This window comes from Narcine bancroftii, chromosome 3 (genome assembly GCF_036971445.1).
Source record: "Narcine bancroftii isolate sNarBan1 chromosome 3, sNarBan1.hap1, whole genome shotgun sequence".
NCBI lineage: Eukaryota > Metazoa > Chordata > Chondrichthyes > Torpediniformes > Narcinidae > Narcine > Narcine bancroftii.
Window position 1 is genome coordinate 176,102,060 of NC_091471.1, and position 22,790 is coordinate 176,124,849.

Here is a 22,790-nt window from a genome sequence, read left to right on the forward strand (position 1 = left end):
GTGTGAACAAAAAGCAGGCAGGGCAAAGCTGGTGCAAAGGGAAGAATGGGAGGTGAAGGAGTACAGACTAATAGACAAAAGGTGTAATTGGATATAAGAGGGCAGGAAAGGAAATATGAGAAATTATATGGGGGGGGGAGTTTTTGGCTCTGTGAAGGGAGACTGAGGGAAAAGGAAACCAGGAAAACATGAAGGGAGGAGTGTTAGTGGAACCAGGAGAAGTCTATGTTAATACCATTCAGTTGGAGGATGTCTAGATGGAATATGAGATGTTCCTCCAATTTGTGGGTGGTCTCAGTCTGACTGTGCATGAGACCTTGAACAGACATGTCAGCAAGGGAATGGGGCAGGGCACTAAATAAGCTAGAACTGGGAAATCCATGCCAAATGGCAGACAGACCCAAGGTGCTTAATAAAGCAATCTCCCAGTCTGCATCTGGTCTCTCCAATTATAGGTGAGACTACAACAGAGGCACCGGATGCAGTAGATGATCTCTGCAGATTCACAGGTGACGTTTTGCTTCACTTGGAAGGCCTGTTGGCTGCCAAGGCCATGGTTAGAGTTTGCGTCAGAGGTTTGGTCCTTTAGGTCATTAAGGTGGCTGGGCTTATGTGCAAAGAATTAGTTCTCCATCCCACCTCTGATGTGTTAAATGCAGATGAGAATTACAGAAAGGTAATATTACTGAGATTCCTTTTCTCACTACAAGGAGAATGTATATTCCAGGAGATGTAATGCAACCTTGATCTTCTCATAGCATACACAAATTAGCAGCATTCATAAATTCTCAATCAAGAATTTTAAAAATACCATACTGGTTTAGAAGAAACAGCTGGCTTCCAAGGCATAATCTGTGGAAACCAATTTTATTTCCGTTAGATGAGAATGTAACCAGAGTACATGATGTCATCAAGAGATAACTATATAACTATATTAATATAATGATCAGTAGCTTCACACAGTATTTTAACTATTCTCTTTCATGAAAAGAACTGTGTGATTAAAATAGCTGAAATTAGAGAGAGCTTTCTTTCAAGCTAAGTGCACAGGAATAATTTCAATGAGCAATCAAATATCTATTGCAGCTGGATCTGAAATGGCAAATGGAGATTACACATCCAATTGATTAAAAATGCCTTCACTGAATTCCTGGAAATAACAATCCTTCAGGTGAAAATATGAAGCCACAAATTGTCTAAGCAAAACAGCGGAGGAAAGTGTTCAGAATCTGAAGGATTAAACTGTCAAAATAAAATGATTGACATTTTCAGTTAATTATTGCCAATTTAACATAATTGTCGGACCAACATAATTCTCTTTCTGAAATAAAACTGTAAAAGCTGGATATATTCAACAGATCGGTCAGCAGCTATGGAAAGAATGAGTTAATATTTTCATGTCAATTATCTTTCTATGGAAGCATTTGTGATTCTAGATATGCAAGAAAGAGAAAATTGTTTTGTTCTAGCATTGGATATGGTAAAAAAATCTGGACTGGGGCAGGTTTGAGAGAAAATCAATCAGTGCTACTGGAGGGTGAAGTAAAGATCATGTATGTAATGCATATTATTGGATACTGGTCTGATGACAAACTAGATTCTGGAAGTACTGAATATCTGGAGTAACAATGAGTGGATCCAAAATATGAAGAATGGAATTTCAGTTAGAATTCCTGTGAAATAAGTACCAAAATTTTTAACTTACCTTCTGAATATGTTGTATATAATGAATGCTTCAAGAAAAATGTAAAGGCTTGAGACATTACTGTGGGGACAAGGAGCTTTACTTGTGCAGATAGAATGGAAGGTTAAAAATATTAAGAGAAAAGGCATTTGCTGGAAATCTAAACAAAAACAGAAAATGCTGGAAACACAGCAGGTCAGTCAGCATCTATGGAAATGGACACAGTCAATACTTCAGGTTGAAGACCGAATTCTGAAGAAGTGTTTCTGACTTCAAATGTTAATTTTGTTTTTCCTTTCCATAGAGGCTGTCTCAACTGAGTTTTTCCTGCTTTTTGTACCTGGAAAATTGGAGTTATGCTCTTTTGGGGGAGGGGGGAGGAATGGTGTGAGGGAACTGAAGGTCTGAGGTTTTTAATCTCTCAAAATATATAGAGTATACAAATTGTCCAATTTGGTGAAAAGGTAAAGAATGAAACAAAACAGATTGAAGATGAGAGAGCCTAAACTAACATGAAAGATTGTCTATTATACAGTGAATGGTTGGGGACTAGAATATACAGTGAAGGATAAAGGTAAGGTATCTGAAAGAATCTGATGTGGAGACAGTTTTTACACATTTTTTTCTCTCTCTCTCCCTCTCTTGCCCTCCCTCCCTCTCTCTCTTTCCCCTCTACCACCCTTAGTAGCCTAAGTGGAGAGTTCCTTTAATTCCATGATGGACTGCCAAACTGTGCCTCATTTAGCATGATAATAGGGCTGCCATCAGAGAACAAACATTCAATATGTAATATTTTTAAAAAAACCTTTCAACTCAGACAATTTTTAGTTGTGACCACAACAGGCAGCAATGTTGCACACAATAGTAAATTGATGTACCTCAATGCAGAGATTTCAGATTTATTGTCAGAGCACATACATGACATCATATACAACCTTTTTCCTGCAGGCGAGGCAGAATTACCACTTATTGTTAGTGCAAAAACATCTGTACTCAATGTACACATGTAAACAAACTGTGCAATATAGAGAGAGAAAAGCGCAAAAGTAAGAATCCTTAAATGAGTTCCTCATTGAATTTGTTGTTGAGGAGTCTGATGGTGGAGGGGTAGCAGCTGTTCCTGAACCTGGAGGTGCAAGTCCTGTGACACATGTACCTCTTTCCTGTTGGTACCAGTGAGAACAGCATGTGCTGGGTGGTGTGCATCCTTGATCATTTTGCTCTCTGACAGCAGTGTTCTTGTAGATGTTCTCGTTGGTTGGGAGGGGTTTGCCTGTAATGTCCTGGGCTATGCCTACTATCTTTTAGAGGGCTTTCCACCAAGGGTTTCTGATGTCATACCAAACCTCTGCAAACTCCTGAGAAAGTAGAGGTGCTGATGTACTTTCATCTCAATGTTATTAGTGTGTTGGATCCAGGAAAGATCCTCCGAGATAGTGGCTACCAAGAATTTATATCTCTCCACTTCTTAACCTGCATTGATCACTGGTCGTACACCTCTGGTTTTTCTTTCCTGAAGTTAACAATCAGCTCCTTGGTTTTGGTGACATTGAGTGTGAGGTTGTTGTTGGTGCACCATTCAGCCAAGTTTTCAGTTTTTCTCCTGTATGCTGTCTCATCACTCCTTTTTGTTCAACCCACAACCATAGTATCGTCAGTAAATTTGTAGATGGTGTTGTTGTTGTACCAAGGCACACAGTCGTAGGTGTCAAGTGAGTAGAGCAGGGGTCTAAGGATGCAGCTCTGTGGTCTCTGGTACTGATGGAGATTGTGGAGGAGATATTCTTACCAATCCTCACTGATTGTGATCTGGAGGTGAGGAAATCCATGTTCCATTTACACAGGGTGTTGAGTCCCATGTCTTGGAGTTTGCTAATCAATTTTGAGGGGATGATGGTGTTAAAAGCCAAATTGTATTTGATAAAGATGTATGCATCTTTGCTGTCCAGGTTTTCGAGGACTTCGTGTAGAGCCAGTGAAATGTCATCCACCTTAGACTTGTTGCTAGGATAGGTGAATTGGAATTGAACCATGACCCCGCTCAGACAGGAGCTGATATGCTTCAGCATCAGCCATTCAAAATACTTCATCACCGTTGATGCGACTGCTACTGGTTGATAGTCATTTCGGCAGGTTAGCACACACTTCTTGGGCACCGGTACAATTGATAACAGTTTGAAACAGGTGGGTAATCGGCCCTGCTGGAGTGAGATATTGAAAATACATTGTCAAGATGGTCAGCACAGTATTTTAATACTTGGCTGGTTTCTCCTTCTGGACTGGATGCTTTCCTCAGATTCACTCTCCTGAAGTTAATCCGCATGGTCATCCTTGGTTACAGACAGAAGAGGATCAGGGGTCATGAGGGTGTGAAGTGGTGTTCTTCCTTGTTATTGACATTAAATTGGGCATAGAAGACATTGAGTTCATCTGGAATGAACTTAATTGTTACCTTGCATAGTTATATATACAAGCCAGAACTTTAAGCTTGATTAGATATGTCTAGCAATCTTGGATTTGTAATAACTGCAAAGGCTAAATGGAGTAGGTATTGCAAAATGAGGAAGAAATCACATTATTACCTATGAATGAGAACAGGCTTGAAATTGAATATGAAGACATGTACAACTGGTATATTCAAAAAATGCAGAGTTCTAATAATTGGTTTATTTTTTAATTTTTTTATTTTTCACACCATAAACCACATTGACCATGATACATACATTTTCCTTTTCAAATATATACAGTGCCATTTTATCCCCCCCTCCCTCCTCCCATCCCACCCTCCCTACCTCTCCCCCCATCCATTTAAAGTACAAAATCTAAGATACATTAAACCAGTCAAACAATGTTGTCATTCAATAAAAATAAACAAGAAATTCCACTGAGTCAATTCTTTTCATTTCCTTCTCCTTTCGTTAATTTAGGTAGTGAATGTCCCCGGTAGATTTTCTCTATTGTGTTTCATGTAAGGCTCCCATATTTGTTCAAATATTTCTGATGCCACTTTTTTTTATTTGGAGTTTTGTATTTGATCCTTGCCATTCAGGTTATTATAACCATTGAAATAGCACAGCAAATTTTCACAAGAATTATAAATATAATGAGAATTTATAGTTATGTGAAAGGTTGAAAATGTAACATATTTAAAAAGTAGAACAGAATAGTCCACAGGGAATCAAACAACCATTGTCACATTATAATAGGAAATGCAAAGAAATAAATTTGTTTTTAATGCTTGGCTAATAAGTAACAAAGGGACATAGCTTCAATGTTAGAATGAAGGAGGAATTCATCTAGAGGCTGATTGGGCATTCACCACTGTGTTTGTACTCGTTTGCTCACTAGACTTTTGAGATCTTTTGTTATAATTGAGAATCTTTGAATGAATATCTACATTACAAGAAATAATGTTTCCTTTTGGTATTTCATTTTCATCCAAATAATTTTTGAGTTTGCTGTAGATATTGACCACAGTAGTGGTTATTTCCAATGATTTACAAAACATCTCTTCTTGAAACTTTTCCTGATCAATATATCTCGTGTTATGCCAATAACAGAGCCTTGCTGTCCCGGACAGTAGATTCATTCAGTTGTATTGAGAACTTTGGTGATTTCATCAAAGCTGTTTTTCAACATCTTAACCCATGTCATCTATTCTGTTGCAGACTGTACTATTACTCAATGGCATTGCTCCGATATTTGTCATCCTTTTGCAGAACTGTTTTGAGAAACAATGATATTGTGGGTTTAATCAGTTCTTCCCCAATCGTATGATCCTGTTTTGCTATCAGCAGAGAAATTTCATAACGAGCTTCAAGGTTACGATTCAGGGCTGCAGTTTGCGCAGCAAATAATGAAGTGATTTAAAAAAAAAAATCTATTTTCAAACTTCTTTTTCAATGATTTTAAAATATTCCAATTTTGAATTGACCTGGTTAGGATGTTTTAGTCTCAAATGAGCTTCAAGACGGCCGCCTTTCATTGATTCATTTATCAAAGTTTGTTGGCAAAATAGACACAAAGGTGTACATTCATTGTGTACAGCAGGTATAAACCCAAACTTCAAGAATTCCACTGAATATTGATGAACCTTTTGCTGGCTTGTTCGGCTCATTTTGAATATACAACATCTTGAGCTCCCTGAAACAGATTAATCAATATTTTATGACTTATAAAAGAAAAATGTAATAAAAGTAATGATCGAATCAAAGGAAGAATATTGACCCTAAAAAAAAAAATGAGAAAAAACACTAGCATGGTTTCTGACTTTTTTCTCGCAGACTGTGCATCAAAACTGCAATAGCCTCGTGCTTTACTTTCTGGGGTCCCTATTTTTTCCATTTTCCCCACCCCCCCAATCAATACGCTAGTGTACAAAAAGGTATACAGGTACAGGTCTCACTCCTGAACTGAAAAAGTAAAGGGTTATGGACGGAGACATGGTTATTGAGATCATTTGGAATCCTTGTTGTCATAGTGATAAATAACATAGTTTGGTAATGGTCACCTTGTACAAAAACAAAGGCGAGAAATCAGTCTGCTCAAACTACAGGGGAATCACGCTGCTCTCCATTGCAGGCAAAATCTTCGCTAGGATTCTCCTTAATAGACTAATACCTAGTGTCACCGAAAATGTCCTCCCAGAATCACAGTGTGGCTTTCGCGCAAACAGAGGAACTACTGATGTGGTCTTTGCCCTCAGACAGCTCCAAGAAAAGTGCAGAGAACAAAACAAAGGACTCTCCATCACCTTCGTTGACCTCACCAAAGCCTTTGACACCGTGAGCAGGAAAGGGCTTTGGCAAATACTAGAGCGCCTCGGATGCCCCCCCAATTTCCTCAACATGGTTATCCAACTGCACGAAAACCAACAAGGTCGGGTCAGATACAGCAATGAGCTCTCCGAACCCTTCTCCATTGACAACGGAGTGAAGCAAGGCTGCATCCTCGCACCAACCCTCTTTACTATCTTCTTCAGCATGATGCTGAAACAAGCCAATAAAGACCTCAACAATGAAGATGGTGTTTACATCCGGTACCGCACGGATGGCAGTCTCTTCAATCTGAGGCACCTGCAAGCTCACACCAAGACACAAGAGCAACTTGTCCGTGAACTACTCTTTGCAGATGATGCCGCTTTAGTTGCCCATTCAGAGCCAGCTCTCCAGCGCGTGACGTCCTGTTTTGCGGAAACTGCCAAAATGTTTGGCCTGGAAGTCAGCCTGAAGAAAACTGAGGTCCTCCATCAGCCAGCTCCCCACCATGACTACCAGCCCCCCCACATCTCCATCGGGCACACTGAACTCAAAACAGTCAACCAGTTTACCTACCTTGGCTGCACCATTTCATCTGATGCAAGGATCGACAAAGAGATAGACAACAGACTCGCCAAGGCAAATAGCGCCTTTGGAAGACTACACAAAAGAGTCTGGAAAAACAACCACCTGAAGAAACACACAAAGATCAACGTGTACAGAGCCGTTGTCATACCCATGCTCCTGTTCGGCTCCGAATCATGGTTCCTCTACCGGCATCACCTACGGCTCCTAGAACACTTCCATCAGCGTTGTCTCCGCTCCATCCTCAACATTCATTGGATTGACCTCATCACCAACATCGAAGTACTCGAACTGGCAGAGTCCGCAAGCATCGAATTCATGCTGCTGAAGACCCAACTGCGCTGGGTGGGTGTTAGGTCTGCTTTGTTCATGAATGAGTGAGACAAACACCAGACTGAGTCGAAATCAGGGTTCTTTGTCCTTTATTACCGGATTGTAACACTTGCGACTAACGATGTTAGTCGGAGAATGCATTCTGCCGTTATCAGCAAAATGGTGATTTTTTATACCCTTGGATACGTGCTTAGAACATCATCATATCATTACTTGTCCAATGACTAAAACTGTTGCTATCCTTTCCCTGCTAGCTTCCTGCCTCTCAATCCATCAATGTCTCTCTTATCTTGTAAGTACAAGGATGCATTCACATCTTGTTACAGCCCTGTACAGGGTAACTCCTTACACATTCCCATCTCATGATGTTTTACCTTACAGTGGGTCACATCTCCAGAATGGAGGACCATCGCCTTCCCAAGATCATGTTCTATGGTGAGCTCTCCACTGGCCACCGAGACAGAGGTGTACCAAAGAAGAGGTACAAGGACTGCTTAAAGAAATCTCTTGGTGCCTGCCACATTGACCACCGCCAGTGGGCTGATATCGCCTCCAACTGTGCATCTTGACGCCTCACAGTTTGGCGGGCAGCAACCTTCTTTGAAGAAGACCGCAGAGCCCACCTCACTGACAAAAGACAAAGGAGGAAAAACCCAACACCCAACCCCAACCAACCAATTTTCCCTTGCAACCGCTGCAACCGTGTCTGCCTGTCCCGCATCGGACTTGTCAGTCACCAACGAGCCTGCAGCAGACGTGGACATACCCATCCATAAATCTTCGTCCGTGAAGCCAAGCCAAAGAGAAGAAAAGATATGTAATTACACCACTAGGTCACCAGGGGTCATCTTGGTGACCTTGTAGATAAAGCATTTCAGAGCTACAGTCTATCCTTCTAGGTTCATCTTGCAGAGAGACAAGACCTCTTAGAGTACATTTTAATTTATTAAAGCTGTCTTATACTTGCACTGCTGGTGTGGTTATTCTCAGTACAGATTATCGACTATAATGCCTTGAAGGATAATATAGATTGGTTATTGACTGTAATGGCTGGCATGTTGCACAGGAGGATGAGGGAGTAAAAAAACAGTAATGGTGGAATAAAAACTGAGCATATTCGAACTCAACCTCAGTGTGATGATTTTATTTGACCTCATGATTTGACATTGGCAACAAGGATGAACTGAGATTCTTGATATTTAGCTACACAAGAGAAAATATGGCATTTGGAGTAATCGAAGCCACAGTAATTAAAGGTTTGGCTCCATTCGACCTGACTGGAGAAGCAAGTGCTCGCTGGGTGGCATGGCACAAGGATGTAGGTTGAGGGGCGAACAAAATGTACGTCATATTGAAAAGGGCTCACATGAATGTGAATATACACGTGATGGTGATCAGGAAAAACAAACTGAGACAAGATGTGCTTTTGCCATTAACAATAAACATGCAAATGCAAAGGTGCCAGTAGTAATTGGAGGTGTGAGGGTTGACGTCATGGTGGACAGTGGGAGTGACACCAACATCATAGACAAAGAATTGTGGGAGGAACTGAAAAAGATACAACAAGATGTGAGAAAAAGTTGTTACCATACACTTCATCAAAGCCGCTTCATACAATTGGATGCTTTATAACAGAGGTGCAGATAGATGCCCAGAGTAATCTTACACCTCCTACCGCGATAGCAGAGTTTGTTGTCATAGAGGAACGAGGGGAACCTCTACTGAGTAGGGAGACGGTACAGGCAATGGGTGTATTACATCTAGGACTGAATGTGAACTCTGTGCCATCCTATATTGATCTGAAGGAGGAATTTCAGTCAGTTTTTGAAGGATTTGGAAAACTAAGGAACAGGCAGATCAAACTGAAAATGGATCCAGTGGTCAGGCCAGTAGTATAACCTATGAGAAGGACACCATTTGGGCTGAGGGAGGAAGTAGAAGTAAAAATACATAAACTTATCCAACAAGACATCATTGAACCAATGGAGGAGCCAACACCTTGGGTCAGCCCAGTGGAGAGATCAGACTATGTGTTGATATGAGGAGAGCAAACAAAGCAGTAGTGAGGGAAAGGCACCCCATTCCTACAGTGGATGAGGTCCTACAGGAACTATCGATGAGCAAAGTCTTCTTGAAGTTGGATTTGAAATGGGATTTCCACCAGCTAGAACTAGGGCCAGAGTCAAGAAAAATCACTACATTCGTCACACTTTGTGGATTGTTTAGATACAAGAGGTTAATATTTGGTGTAAACGCTGCTCCAGAGATCTATCAACACGAAATCCACAAAGTGATCCAAGGAGTTCCAGGTACAACTAACATCTCAGATGATATAATTGACCATGGTGCCACATGTGAGGAACATGATGAGAGACTTAGATGGGCATTAGCCCGGTTGAGAGATGCTGGATTGACAGTAAATGCAGACAAATGTTTGCTGGCTGTATCCGAGATGGTGTTCATGGGTCACAAGCTGACGAGTGAAGGTATCGAGAACCAAGGAACAGAAGTGAGGAGCTTCCTGGGCCTAATTAACTTTTGTGCCAGGTTCATACTAAATTTAGCAACCATTACAGAACCACTGAGGAGGTTAACAAGGAAAATGCTCATTTTGTGTTCGTCCCCGACCAAAGGAAGGCATTTTAGAAATTGATAAGAAGCCTGATGAGTGCACATACATTGGGATATTTTGATCCAAAGGCTCAGACACAAGTCATAGCCCAGTGGGACTAGGAGCAGTCATACTTTAGAAGGAAGGGAAACAATGGAGGGTGACTGCATATGTGAGCAAGTCACTTACTGATGATGAAAGACATTATTCAGAGACCGAGAAGGAGGCCCTGGGACTCGTGTGAGCCTGCGAACGTTTCAATGCTTATCTATGTGGCATAGAGTTCCAGCTCTTAAACGATCACAGACCACTGGAAGCCATTTATTCTCCGAGATCAAAGCCGTATGCTAGAATTGAAAGATGGATCCTGAGACGACAACAATATTGCTACAGGGTGATTTTAAATAGCAGGGGAAAACAATATTGCTGATTCACTATCAAGGTTGCTGAAAGACAATGGGGTAAAGCACTCAATGCTTGAGATGGAGGCTGAATCATTTGTGAGATTCATTATGGTGAATGCTACACCATTGGCAGTACAAACCAGGGAGCTAGAGGAGGAATTGTGCATGGACCCAGAACTGATGAACATTAGGGATTGGATCAACAGCGGTGACTGGAACAGCTGTCAAAACAAAACCTATGTGGCCATCAGAGATGAACTGTGCACAACTGGTAGATGTGTACTTGGGGGAAACCAATTTGTCATTCCACAGAATGAGAGGGAAGATGGTAGCACTGGCTCACGAGGGACATTTGGGAATTGTTGGGACAAAATAAAACCTCTGTACAAACACTTTGTGACCAGGAATGGAAAAAGATGTGGAAAAATAAGTGAGATCATGTCATGGGTGTCAGGTGACAAGCAGACCTAACCCACCTGAACTGATACAAAGCACACTGCTACCAGCAGGACCATGGGAGGGTATTGCAGTAGACTTCTGGGGCCCATTCCCAACTGGAGAGTCGATTATGGTGGTTTTTGACTATTACAGTAGATATTATGAGTATGTTATAATAAAATCAACAACAGCAGAAAAGACTATCGCGGCACTGAGGGAGATTTTTTACCAGACGTGGCTTACCAATAAAATTCAGACAATGGACCTCAATTCAAATCAGAGATATTCTGAGAATTCATGAGAACCATTGGTGTACACCACCACAAGGTTACACCAAAATGGCCACAGGCCAATGAAGAAGTTGAACGTCAGAATCAGTCACTGGAGAAAAGAATGAGAATTGCTCAAGCAGAAGGCAAGGACTGGAAAGAAGCTCTTTAACCTATGTAGCAGCATACAGAGCAACACCACATAGCACCACAGGAGAAAGTCCAGCAGAACTCTTGTTCGAAAGAAGGATCAGAACCAAAATACCACAGGCTGTTGACATAGTGATTGAAATCAGATGACAGTCCGGTCACTAGGTGTTTCTTATGACAGAAACACATCACGTGCAAAAGTATCGTCGCAACACTCCAGTGATGTCAATGTCAGATGAAACTGCAAGAGGGCAGAGCTGAGATGACCAGTTTGATGGACCTGGAATGAACCAGCTGGAAAGAGAAACTATTGGAAACCAGCATCAAGGTGGTAGACAAACTGAGCAAAACATTGCAGTCAGCAGTCCAGAAGTGGGCCAGACATATACAGGAGGTAGACTGCAATGTCAGCAATGACCATCTAGGAGATTTCAAGACTTCATGATGTAATAGCGTGGAGAACTTTGTATTTTATGGTTTGGAAATCTGTGTTGTAAATCATCCAGGAAAATATGTGATTTGGAAATTGACGTTGATATTGGTATGGAAAATAATCAGTATTCAAAGTTGACTGGTTTAAAAGTAGTTTAAGCATTATTCATTTATTTGATGATCCTTTTATTTGTTAAGGGAGGAATGTCATAGTGATGAATAATATAGTTCGGTTATTGACTATAATGCCTTGAAGGATAATTTAGATTGGTTATCAACTGTAATGGCTGGCATGTTGCATGGGACCATGAAGGAGTGAAAAACAGTAATGGTGGAATAAAGACAACATATTTGAACTCAACCTAAGAGTGTTGACATTATTTGACCTGATTCGATACTTGATTCGATACTTGTTGCCAATGAGATAATTTGGAATGGATGATAATAAGACCTGTCAGAAAAAAAATAATTATAATGTTAACCAAGGATAACAACAGTTAAAATAAGAGAGATATCGGAAGAGCAAAAACACATTTTATGAGAGTAAAAAGAACAAAGTAATTTTACTTGGAAGTTACCACAATTGTGTTGTACTGACAGTATTGCCAAGTCACATCTTTAACACCAACATAACCAGTTTATTTTTTAAAACCAGATTTTTAATTTAAAATATTCCTACACCCCACCGGTGGGGTGTATGCCCCACCATGAGAATCTATGTCTTAAACAATAAAGAATTGAAGTTGATATGTTAACAAAATACAGATGAGAAGAGCCAGGTAATTGGATGATGGAGGTATCTTACAAAGATCAATTACGCAAATTGATGTTTTCACTGCAAAAGAACATTGAGAAGGTGGTTTGTAAATTTGTAAAGGGATAAGTTTGTAATGACAATAATGAGTTATTTCACCTTGTACAGAAGTGTAGAATTAAACCTGATGTGTATTCAAAGCTAACTGCAACATGTGTTTTGTCAATGGAATTGGCTTTCCAGGGAGGTTATGGATGCAGTTAGTATTGATTCATTCAAATACAGATTCAATAGCTTCCTTCCTGAAAGTAATAATTTGGCATGCAGATCTTTGGTCTTACGATAGTTGTGGAGTAACTTGGAAGAATATGCGGGTTTGTAATAATTGCCACAGTGACTGACATTTTGCCATTGTTGTGCCAGTTGTACATGAAATAATGAAGATAAATTGCTAATAATTAACCAACAACATAATCATTATATGCAGTGAATAAGGAAATGGCAGACTTGATGTTCTGCAGACACAATGAAGTTAAAGCCATCCAAAAAAAAAGAAATACAATATTAATACATCAGAACCTCTTCAGACATTTTGGGGAAGGGGGTAAGTTTGTATGAGTCCTGATTCATTGTGGTTGTTTATAGTTGAGTATTGGAGATGTTATGCATTAGGCTGTATGTGAGGCTCTTGGAAAACTTGGTGAGACCACCTCTTTGAAGATGTATTCACTGACCTTGATTATACATGTGATGATATTGAGGCACTAAATTCAACATAGAAATATGTACCCTGGCTAATGGAGTTTTGAATCCTTCTAAAGAATCCAATGCTTCTCCTAAGAAGACCAGAGCATTCTTATTTTGAGCTTTGCAAGGGATACTTGTGGATTACGAGGAAAATGGTTCTTAGAAAGCTTAAGGGAGAATGAAAACCAGCAACAAAAGCTTGGGGAATGAGCCAATGTGGTAAGCAAGAAAAATGTGACCTGATCAACAAAAGAAAAAAAGACTTTGGGGTACATGGAATCTCAAAGATAGGGTTGAATAGAAAAGGTTACAAAAAAATAAATAAAATGAAATGCAAGCAACAAAGGATTGTAAAAGAAAATGATGAGAATTATTGGGGACAAAATAAACAACTGCAGAGTGAATACACACACAGACTTGCTTTCATTTCAAGAAATTGTCTTTTTCTGTAGAGCAAAAAAAATCCATAAAATTGAGCATGAAAAGATATATATTGAAAAGTATGTCAGAAAACTTGAACATGCTTATGAATGATCAAAAGTATTGTATATTTTTATATTTCTCAATTATCCACATTTCTTTTTCTAATTTGTTTTGCCAAGATTAAAGCATTCTTTTGGAAGAAGATAAAATGATGTAAATCAGTGTCTTTTCACATTTTATCTCTTGGTTATTCATCTCTGAAGTAAGATGCTGATCACATTCTGAATGAGATTCATCATTTTAAGACTTGATTCAGTCAATGTAGCCATTTACAATTTGCAATGAACCAATGGGGCTTGACTTCATGTTTGCCATTTCTTGCATGTAATGACATTACACATTCATAGTCAGTAGTGACCAAGAACTCCTGTTCATTGAGCTAGACTGAGAAAACAATGTTGGCATTGGTGAATATGAATTAAACTTAGCAGTTATCATTCATGGGAGCCATATTCCTTCAGGATGAGAGGCTTTCACTTTTACCTATTTTATGCTATCAACTGAAAAACCTCACAAAGATAAGCGTATACAGAGCCGTTTTCATATCCACGCTCCTTTTCGGCTCTGAATCATGGGTCCTCTACCGGCATCACCTACGGCTCCTAGAACGCTTCCACCAGCGTTGTCTCCGCTCCATCCTCAACATTTATTGGAGCGACTTCATCCCTAACATCGAAGTACTCGAGATGGCAGAGGCCGACAGCATCGAATCCACGCTGTTGAAGATCCAACTGCGCTGGGTAGGTCACGTCTCCAGAATGGAGGACCATCGCCTTCCCAAGATCGTGTTATATGGCGAGCTCTCCACTGGCCATCGTGTCAGAGGTGCACCAAAGAAGAGGTACAAGGACTGCCTAAAGAAATCTCTTGGTGCCTGCCACATTGACCACCGCCAGTGGGCTGATATCACCTCAAACTGTGCATCTTGGTGCCTCACAGTTCGGCAGGCAGCAACCTTCTTTGAAGAAGACCGCAGAGCCCACCTCACTGACAAAAGACAAAGGAGGAAAAACCCAACACCCAACCCCAACCAACAAATTTTCCCCTGCAACTGCTGCAACCGTGTCTGCCTGTCCCGCATCGGACTTGTCAGCCACAAATGAGCCTGCAGCTGACGTGGACATTTACCCCTTTATAAATCTTCGTCCGTGAAGCCAAGCCAAAGAAAGAAATTATGCTGTTTCTCTTGCCTTGTTGATCTGTGAAGTATTATTTATTAAGTGGGCAATTAGATCTATGAAGGCACACCATTGAACCAATCTTTTTAATATACCTTTGCTGCAATTTCAACCATAGTAAGATATGGTTTGCAAGTTGCTTTTTCTAACTGAAATAATGTCAGACTTACAAAGTAAATCAACTAACATTTTCACTTCAATATCTGGAAAGATTATATTATTAATATGGAGGTGATGCATACACCATATTTGCACATTGTCACCAGATCAGTACATTAGAAGCATTGATGTGTGAACTAAGCATAATTTAAGTTGCACAAATTATTCAGTTAAATTCCAGCCATCAAGATTTTTCTGATATTCATAGGTTGTAAATGTTAATAGTATAAAGAAGGAGTATGTTTCTGGAAAATAAATGAAAAGATTGACAAAAACCTTCCACTCTCAAAGACGGAAAACTCTTTCCTCTGTAGAGGTCTTATCTTCATCCCCCTTCACCCACTCAATGAGTTCCGTGCGTGCCACAATGCCAAACTTTTGTTCTGTTGCATGTGAAATGCGATTAGGCTGTGATTGTAATAAGTGTGCTGAAATGTTGGAGGAACTCGGCCGGTCTTTTCAGCATCTATAGGAGACAAAGATATATTCTTGATATTTAGGACCCGAGCTCTTCCTCAAGGAAAAATCAAAAAAGGAAGAACCAGGATATATCGGATAGTCTCGGAATTCGAACAATGAGGGAGGAATCTAGAAAAGGTGCTAATTGGATATTATACGGGACTAGGTAGAATTTATCAAGTCTGTGCGAAAGGAGGACAGTGAATGGAGAGACGACTGAGGAAGAAGGGGTTGAATGAAAGCCAGAGAAGTTGATATTGATGCCATCCGGTTGGAGGGTGGCCAGTCAGAAAATGAGGTGTGTTCCTTGAATTTACAGGTGGTCGCAGTATGGCGGTACAAGAGGCCATGGACAGACTGCAGACAGAGCTGAGGTGCTCAACAAAGCGATCTCCCAGTCTGCGTCCAGTCTCTCCGATGAACAAGTGAAATGTTGCTTCACTTGGAAGGACTGTTTGGGGCCCCAAGTGATGGTGGAGGAGGAGATGTGGGCACAAGTGGAGTATCTCCTGTAGGTCTTAAGGGGATGATTGTTGTGGAGTGAGGAGTGGACAAGGGAGTCACTGAGGGAGAGGAGCCTGCAGAAGGTGGAGAGGGGAACACATGTCTAGTGGTGATATGTATATATTGTGCTGTGTATGAGTGGCTGGCCCGCCCACTGATGACTCGCTCCCTAGTGACTCCTCCCCTTGTGACCTGGCCATAAAGGTCAACCTCACTTTCTCATCCTCCATTCGAGCACATGGAGTCGGGCCAGCTACAATCTAATATGTATTAAAGCCTATCATTCACCTCACTCAGTCTTTGGTGTTATTGATAGAGCATGTAAATTTAATGCACATTATTCCTGCCACATGAGATGGACAAGCTGCTGAGACCCGACAGGCTGGACATCGATCCTCAGGCACCAGGAGCTGCTGAACAGTACAAGCAGTGGATCACCTGCTTCTCCAACTTTCTCAAAGTCACTGCGAGCCTGGTGGATTCAGATGAAAAGAGGCTCAAGGTCCTACAAGCAAGGGTAGGCCACCAAGCATGACAGGCAATCAGGAGCTGCACATCGTACACAGAGGCCATGCCTAACTCCGCAACTTCTTCTGACCCCTGGGTGAATGAGGTGTATTCATGGTGTCTCCTGGCCTCAAGAAAGCCACGGACCGGTGAGTCTATGGGCAAGTTCTTTGGGCCCTGTATGACCTGGGGAGAGACTGCTGGAGTGCTGTGTCAGCACCCATGTCTGCAGCCCAGTGCATGGAAGAGTTGGGTCCAGGATGCCTGCACGTCTGGGGTGAGGTCTTGTCTACATCTGTCAGCGACTGCTCAAGGAGGACATGCTGCCCATGAAAAGAGCATTTCAGCTGGCCAGGATTCTCAATTCGGCCCAGTGCAACTCCGAGGCAATTGCTGGTAAGAATGGGTCCTCCAAGTGTGGGCCGCGGGCGCCGCCATTTTGGAAGCCCTGCCTCACAGACCAGTGCTGTGCAAGCCAACGATGACCCTGCTGCTGCTGCAATTGGACACCCAAAGTGCATTTACTGCAGCCAACTAAAGCACCCCAACGACTCTGCCACGCTAAAGAAGCCACCTGCTTCGGGAGTGAGAAGAAAGGATGCTACCAGCAAGTCTGTGTCCAAACCCTCCTGTGCAAGCAGTGCTGCGAACGCCCCTGGGGGTGGGCCATTGATCCCGATGTCACTTCAGATCCTGAATGGCTCGACCGCGTGTGCAACCCAAGAATCGCCATCTTATCAGATGTCACTTCCACCTTCTTCTCTCTCATAGATGATGTCACCTCTGCCTTCCTCCTCATTACCTGAGACGACTGCATGGTCAATATGGAGGCCACCATCTTACCGACCAGGCCTCCCTTCCGACAGCGATGATGACTGTCCTGGCTTCGATCGTACTCAACAAAGGCAGTCCCCACCCGATTGCCCATTTGATGATGGTTAAACAGGAAGAGAACTAACTGCCTGTTCAATAGTGAGAGCACGGAGAGTTTCATCCACCCATAGACTGCCAGCAAGCTCTCTCCCGGTTAGACCCGTGAGCGGCACCATCTTGATGGCCTCGAAGGACCAATCTGCTGTGATCTGTGGGTATTGTGTAGTGTCGTTAACTGTGGTTGGGGGGGTGGGCCAACACGACGATAACTTTCATTTGCTTGTAATGCCACAGCTCTACACGCCAACTATCCTGAACGACTTCCAGAGCCAGTTCAGGAGTGACACAATGGTGTTTGGAGGACCACAACTGCAGTTAATGGTATATAACTCACTGTCCCAGCCAGCCAGTCCCACCTGCAGCCTCTCCACCCTCCGTGTACCCCCTCCATCATTATTTGAGAACCTGACCCGGATTGCAAGCCCATTGCGACAAAGAGCATTGGCTATAGCGCTGAGGACAGAAGGAGGAAATTTTAAAGCAGGGCAAGGGATCTGTAGTGTGTGGTGGAGAATTATGGTTTTGGAAGTAAGCATGGAGACAGAGCCAATGGAAGAAGAGTTCAGCAGCATGGCATGCATGGAACTCATTAAGGTGTGGGTGAACTTGGAACGAATATGAGGCCTCTACTGAGGACAGAACGTTCAGTCTTTGAGAGAGGAATGTTGGAGTGGATGGTGAAAACCAGGGAGGGGTTGGGGGTAGTGCATTGGAGTGCAGGGTGTTGGAAAGGAAGGAGGATGAAGTGGATCAGGTGGTGGAGAGTAGGAAGGGTCCAAGGGAGGATGGGAAGGGTTGGGAAAGTCAGAGAGTGGAGAGAGAGAGAGAGGGGGGCCCATGTGCTCCCAGAGCCAGGGTTCATGAAGGAGGCTCAGTCGTGTAGCTCACAGGGGCCAAGATGGAAACCAATGTCTGAAGCTCGGTTCTGTTGGTCACTGAATTCAGGGTGAAAGTTCATGAAGGAGGCTCGATCCTGCAGGTTGTTGGGTCCGTCTGAAACAGAGACCCGTGTGTGAAATTTGGTCCTGTGGGCCAGCGGGTTAAGGATGAAAGTTCATGATGGAGGCTTGATCCTCTAGGTCACTGGGGCTAAGATAGAGACCCACATCAGGAGCTCTGCCCTGTATGTCACCTAGGCAAAAGTGGAGATGCAGGTGGGGAGGACACCAAGGTGGCAGTTTCCAGGGGCGTGAGCTTCTGATCCTTGATGCATAGAATCAACGTTTGAATGTGTGGACCCGGCGGAAGATGAAGAGATCTGTAGCAGATAAGTGACGAGTGAGGTACAGAGCTATGGTAGCGAGAGAGTGAAGGTCTGCTGGTACCTGCATCAAGCTGAGGGTAGTCTGTAGGATATGGCATGAGAAGTGAAGCACAGGTACCTGAGATCCTTCTGGGGATCAGCGACATCTCCCTTCAATAGGACCCCACCACCATCTCACCTATCATCTCTATCATCATCATTTCCAGTCAGCTCACTCCCACAGCCTCCAATCCTCATTGTTTCCCAACCCTGCAGTGCCCAGTCTACCTCCTACCCAAAATCCACAAAGCCAATAGTCCTGCCTACTCCTGCCATACCAAACTGGCATCATCTTACCTTGACTGAACTTTTTTCCCTCCTGATCCAGTTCCTCCCTATCAACATCCGTGATAACTCACGTGCCCTCCATTACTTAACAACTTCCAGTTCCCTGATCTTGACTGCTTCATTTTACTATGGGCATCCATTCTCTATACACCTCCATTCCTCCATATCAAATGTCTCAAAGTCTTTCGCTTTTTTCTAAAAAAACAAACCCAACAAGCCCCCACCCCCTGCACCACCATCCTCCTGTCTGGCAGAGCTTGATTTCATTCTCCATAAGTTCTCCTCTGACTTATCAAAAGGATAGCCATGGGTACTTGCATGGCTTACAGCTATGGCTGGCTTTTTGTTGGCTATGTGGACCAATCCATGCTACAAGCCTACACAGGCAAGTCTCCTAAAATCTTCCTCCACTCTATTGATGAATACATTGGTCCTACCTCATGCATCCACAATGAGCTCATCAACTTTATCCACTTTGCTGTTAACTTTCACCCTGATCTCAAGTTCACTTGGTCCATTCCTGGAAACACTCTCCCCTTTCTCGATCTCTCTCTGTCTCCATCTGCAGAAACAAACTCTCTACAGATATTTTCTCTACAATGACCTTGACTACACATTTTCACATCCTGTTCTCTGTAAAGATTCTATTCCTTTCTCTCAATTCCTCTTGACTCAGTTGCATCTGATTCCAGGATGAGGTCTTCCATTCCAGGTTATCTGAAATGTCCTCCTTCTTCTAAAGACATGGGTTCCCCTCCACCATCATCAACTCATACCAAACTGCATCTCCTTCATTTATCGCACATCTGCCCTGGTCCCTCCTCCCATTGTCACAATGAGGACAGGATTCCTTTTGTCCTCACCTAGCACCCACCAGCCTCCACATACAACATACTTTCCTCTACATTTTCCATCACCAACAATGGGATTCCCACCACTAGACACATCATCCCCTTTCCTCTCCTCTCTGCTTACTGCAGGGACAGCTCCTTCCGTGACTCCCTCATCCACTTCCCACTAAGTGCACCTTGATACTTACCCCTATGACCACAGGAAATGCTACATTTGCACCTATATGTCCTTTATTGCTACCATTTGGGGCTCCAAATACTCCTTTCAAGTGAAGCAACACTTCACTTGTGAATCTGCAGAGGTTATCTATTGCATTCTGTATTCCCGTTGTGGACTTCTCTACATCGGAGGCACTGGGTGCGAACTGGGAGATCATTTCATTGAACAACTTTACTATTCCTGTGACAAATAGGGGGATATATCCCAGTGGCCAACCATTTCAATTCTGTTCCCCACGTCGACATGTCTGACCATGGCCTCGTGCACTGCCAAGCTGAAGGCAAACTGAATATTTGTTGAATCAACACCAAATATTTTATCTGGGCATCTCTCCACCCAGATGACATTAACATTGACTTCTATGGTTTCTATTAGGCTCCTCCCTGTTTTCCTCTCTTCCCTATCCCTCTGTCTCCTTTCCCCTAGCTCTCCACCCTCTTCCCTCTCCATTAAGAGGGCTCTCCCTTCCCCTTTCAAATCTCAGCTTTTTTTCTTTTGTGCCCTCCAACCCATATCCACCTATGACCTGTTGCCTGAGGACCCTTGCACCTCCCCTGACCTCCCCCTTCCATTTTATTCAGGTGCCTGTCAGCTTTTTACTCATACATCAGGCCTGAAACAACAGTTTCTTTATCTTTATCTTTGCTACGTAAAAAAACTCTGCGTGACCTGTTGAGTTTCTCCAGTATTTTTGTGGAAACAAAAACATTATGGTTAAATTACTGTATTTATTTAATTAATGTCCAGAGTCTGGGACTATTGATGTAAACACACGCTTTTCAATCTACCAAGACAGTTGGTGAATTTTAAATCTGGAATAAATATCTGGTGCCTGTGAAGAAAATCATGAAACGACGGGATTATTATAAAATCCCAGCTGTTTCACTAATGTGCTGTCATGACCGATATGTTACTCCAAGTCCAGAGCATTTTGTTGACTCTGGCTTGAAATGGCCTAGCAACCACTGAGTTTGGAGCAAACAGGTTTGGCAATAGACATGAGGTGAGTAGGCAAAGCCCACATCCCACAAATGAATAAATGTTTTATGAGTTGCAAGACATTTAAACTTATCAGAAAAATCTGTATTGTTTTGGATGAGATTTCTGATATAACTTGCTGATTAGTCTATTCACCAGAATAGGAATAATAAAGAAAGAGATGTACAAGAATGTATTAGAACAATAGTTTGTCATAATTATACTCCTGTAGTTCATAGAAACTTAAATGATAGAGTTACTATTTCTAGCTATAAGTATCTTGGGCCAGGGATAGGAAATCATTTCATACTGCTAATTTCATGGTTGATTGGAAGCTTATAATCTGACTAGTACACAAGAAGTTTTATACTGAACCTCAAATTTGTTTGGCAGGTGGTTAAAATCAGGTGCCAAGGATTGCATTTTCATAATCATTCCATTTCCACTATTTTATCTCCCAGGTTTGCCAGGAGTCGGGTCCAATTAACTACAGATAGGCTTCAGCCTCAAAAATAAAATAAATGCCAGAAGTCACTTTATTAAAGAGTGATCATTGCATTGAATATTCTCCACTGTTTATAGTTAGCAATTTATGTTTCTTTCATATTACAGTAAATTGCGTTCTTTCTATTTATGCATGGAAAACTCCATGCAAGTCTGTTAATGAGATGAATTACCAGGACAGGAACAGTGGCCTGTGGGATCAGGGGACCCATACAAGGGTTCCAATCTGGAAAGGCTCAGACAACAGCTTAAAATTATGTGGCTCCAATAAAACAAAAATATATGAAAACAGCCCTGAATTTAAAAAAAATGAATTGCTAAGGGATTGGTTTGAGTTACGTTTGTTTTATTGCTTTGGATTCTTGGAACTTTTATTAGTATTTTGGAAACACTTTCTGCAATTAAATTTGATTTTCTCAGAAAACTAAATCACTCTTGCTGCTCTGGCATTGCATAAATGTAATTAAGTAAAATTGCTCTATAGCCTCCACAAGTGCCTTTTAGGAACACCGACCGGATAGGTCGCCGTAAAACTCAAAAATTAGTTTGTGCTTATCTGGCCTAAATGGAGATCCTTAAACAACCACTGGAGACTGCTATAAAAAAACCCAATAAATTATAGCTTTTGACATGACGTTCCACCTCCAGATCCAACCTTTGGAGGTGACAGAATGTTTCTCTTTATATTCCTATTGCCTGAGGACCAGAAGTTGCTCAATTTTCAATGGAAATAAAATCCGAATTGCAGAATTGAAAGCCAATTCCAAAATTCATTATCCAAGAATTTAATTTGTATTAGCTGTGGTTTGAGGCTGTATTGCCCACTTGATGTCCACAGTTCAATGTTATTTAAATAAGACCTTGGGCTTTAGAACAAAAGTGATTCATGCAGAAAATTCCTGTTTCAGTATCTTGCTAGAGTTTTGGCTACAAAGGTAATTTCATAGCTAAGGAATCAAATGATAGAATTAAGACTAATACCTCTCAAAAATGTTACAAAAATTATAATGAAATTAAATGTTTCAATGATATATTTTTGTGGCTATACTTCTGATTGAATACTATTTCATAATCCAGCAGTGGTTCAGTTTTAAAATGTTCAGTTTCATGTTCATATCCTTCCAGAATCATGTTACTTCATAGCTCTGTAACTCATTGTCCAAGACCTCTACTCCAGTTTTGGCTGATTGCACACTTCTTTAACTTATTTCTGATAAATGATAAATCTGCCTGTCATCTCCAGCTTGTTTCTTTCTCTC

The 22,790-nt window shown here is 41.8% G+C and overlaps 1 protein-coding gene across 18 annotated transcripts in view; it reads left to right on the plus strand.

Annotated features, from left to right (window-relative positions):
* The window catches only part of LOC138757878 (serine/threonine-protein kinase 32B-like), a 267,585-nt gene that overhangs the window by 51,468 nt on the left and 193,327 nt on the right, over positions 1–22,790 (plus strand). The gene's annotated exons all lie outside the window — the stretch shown is intronic.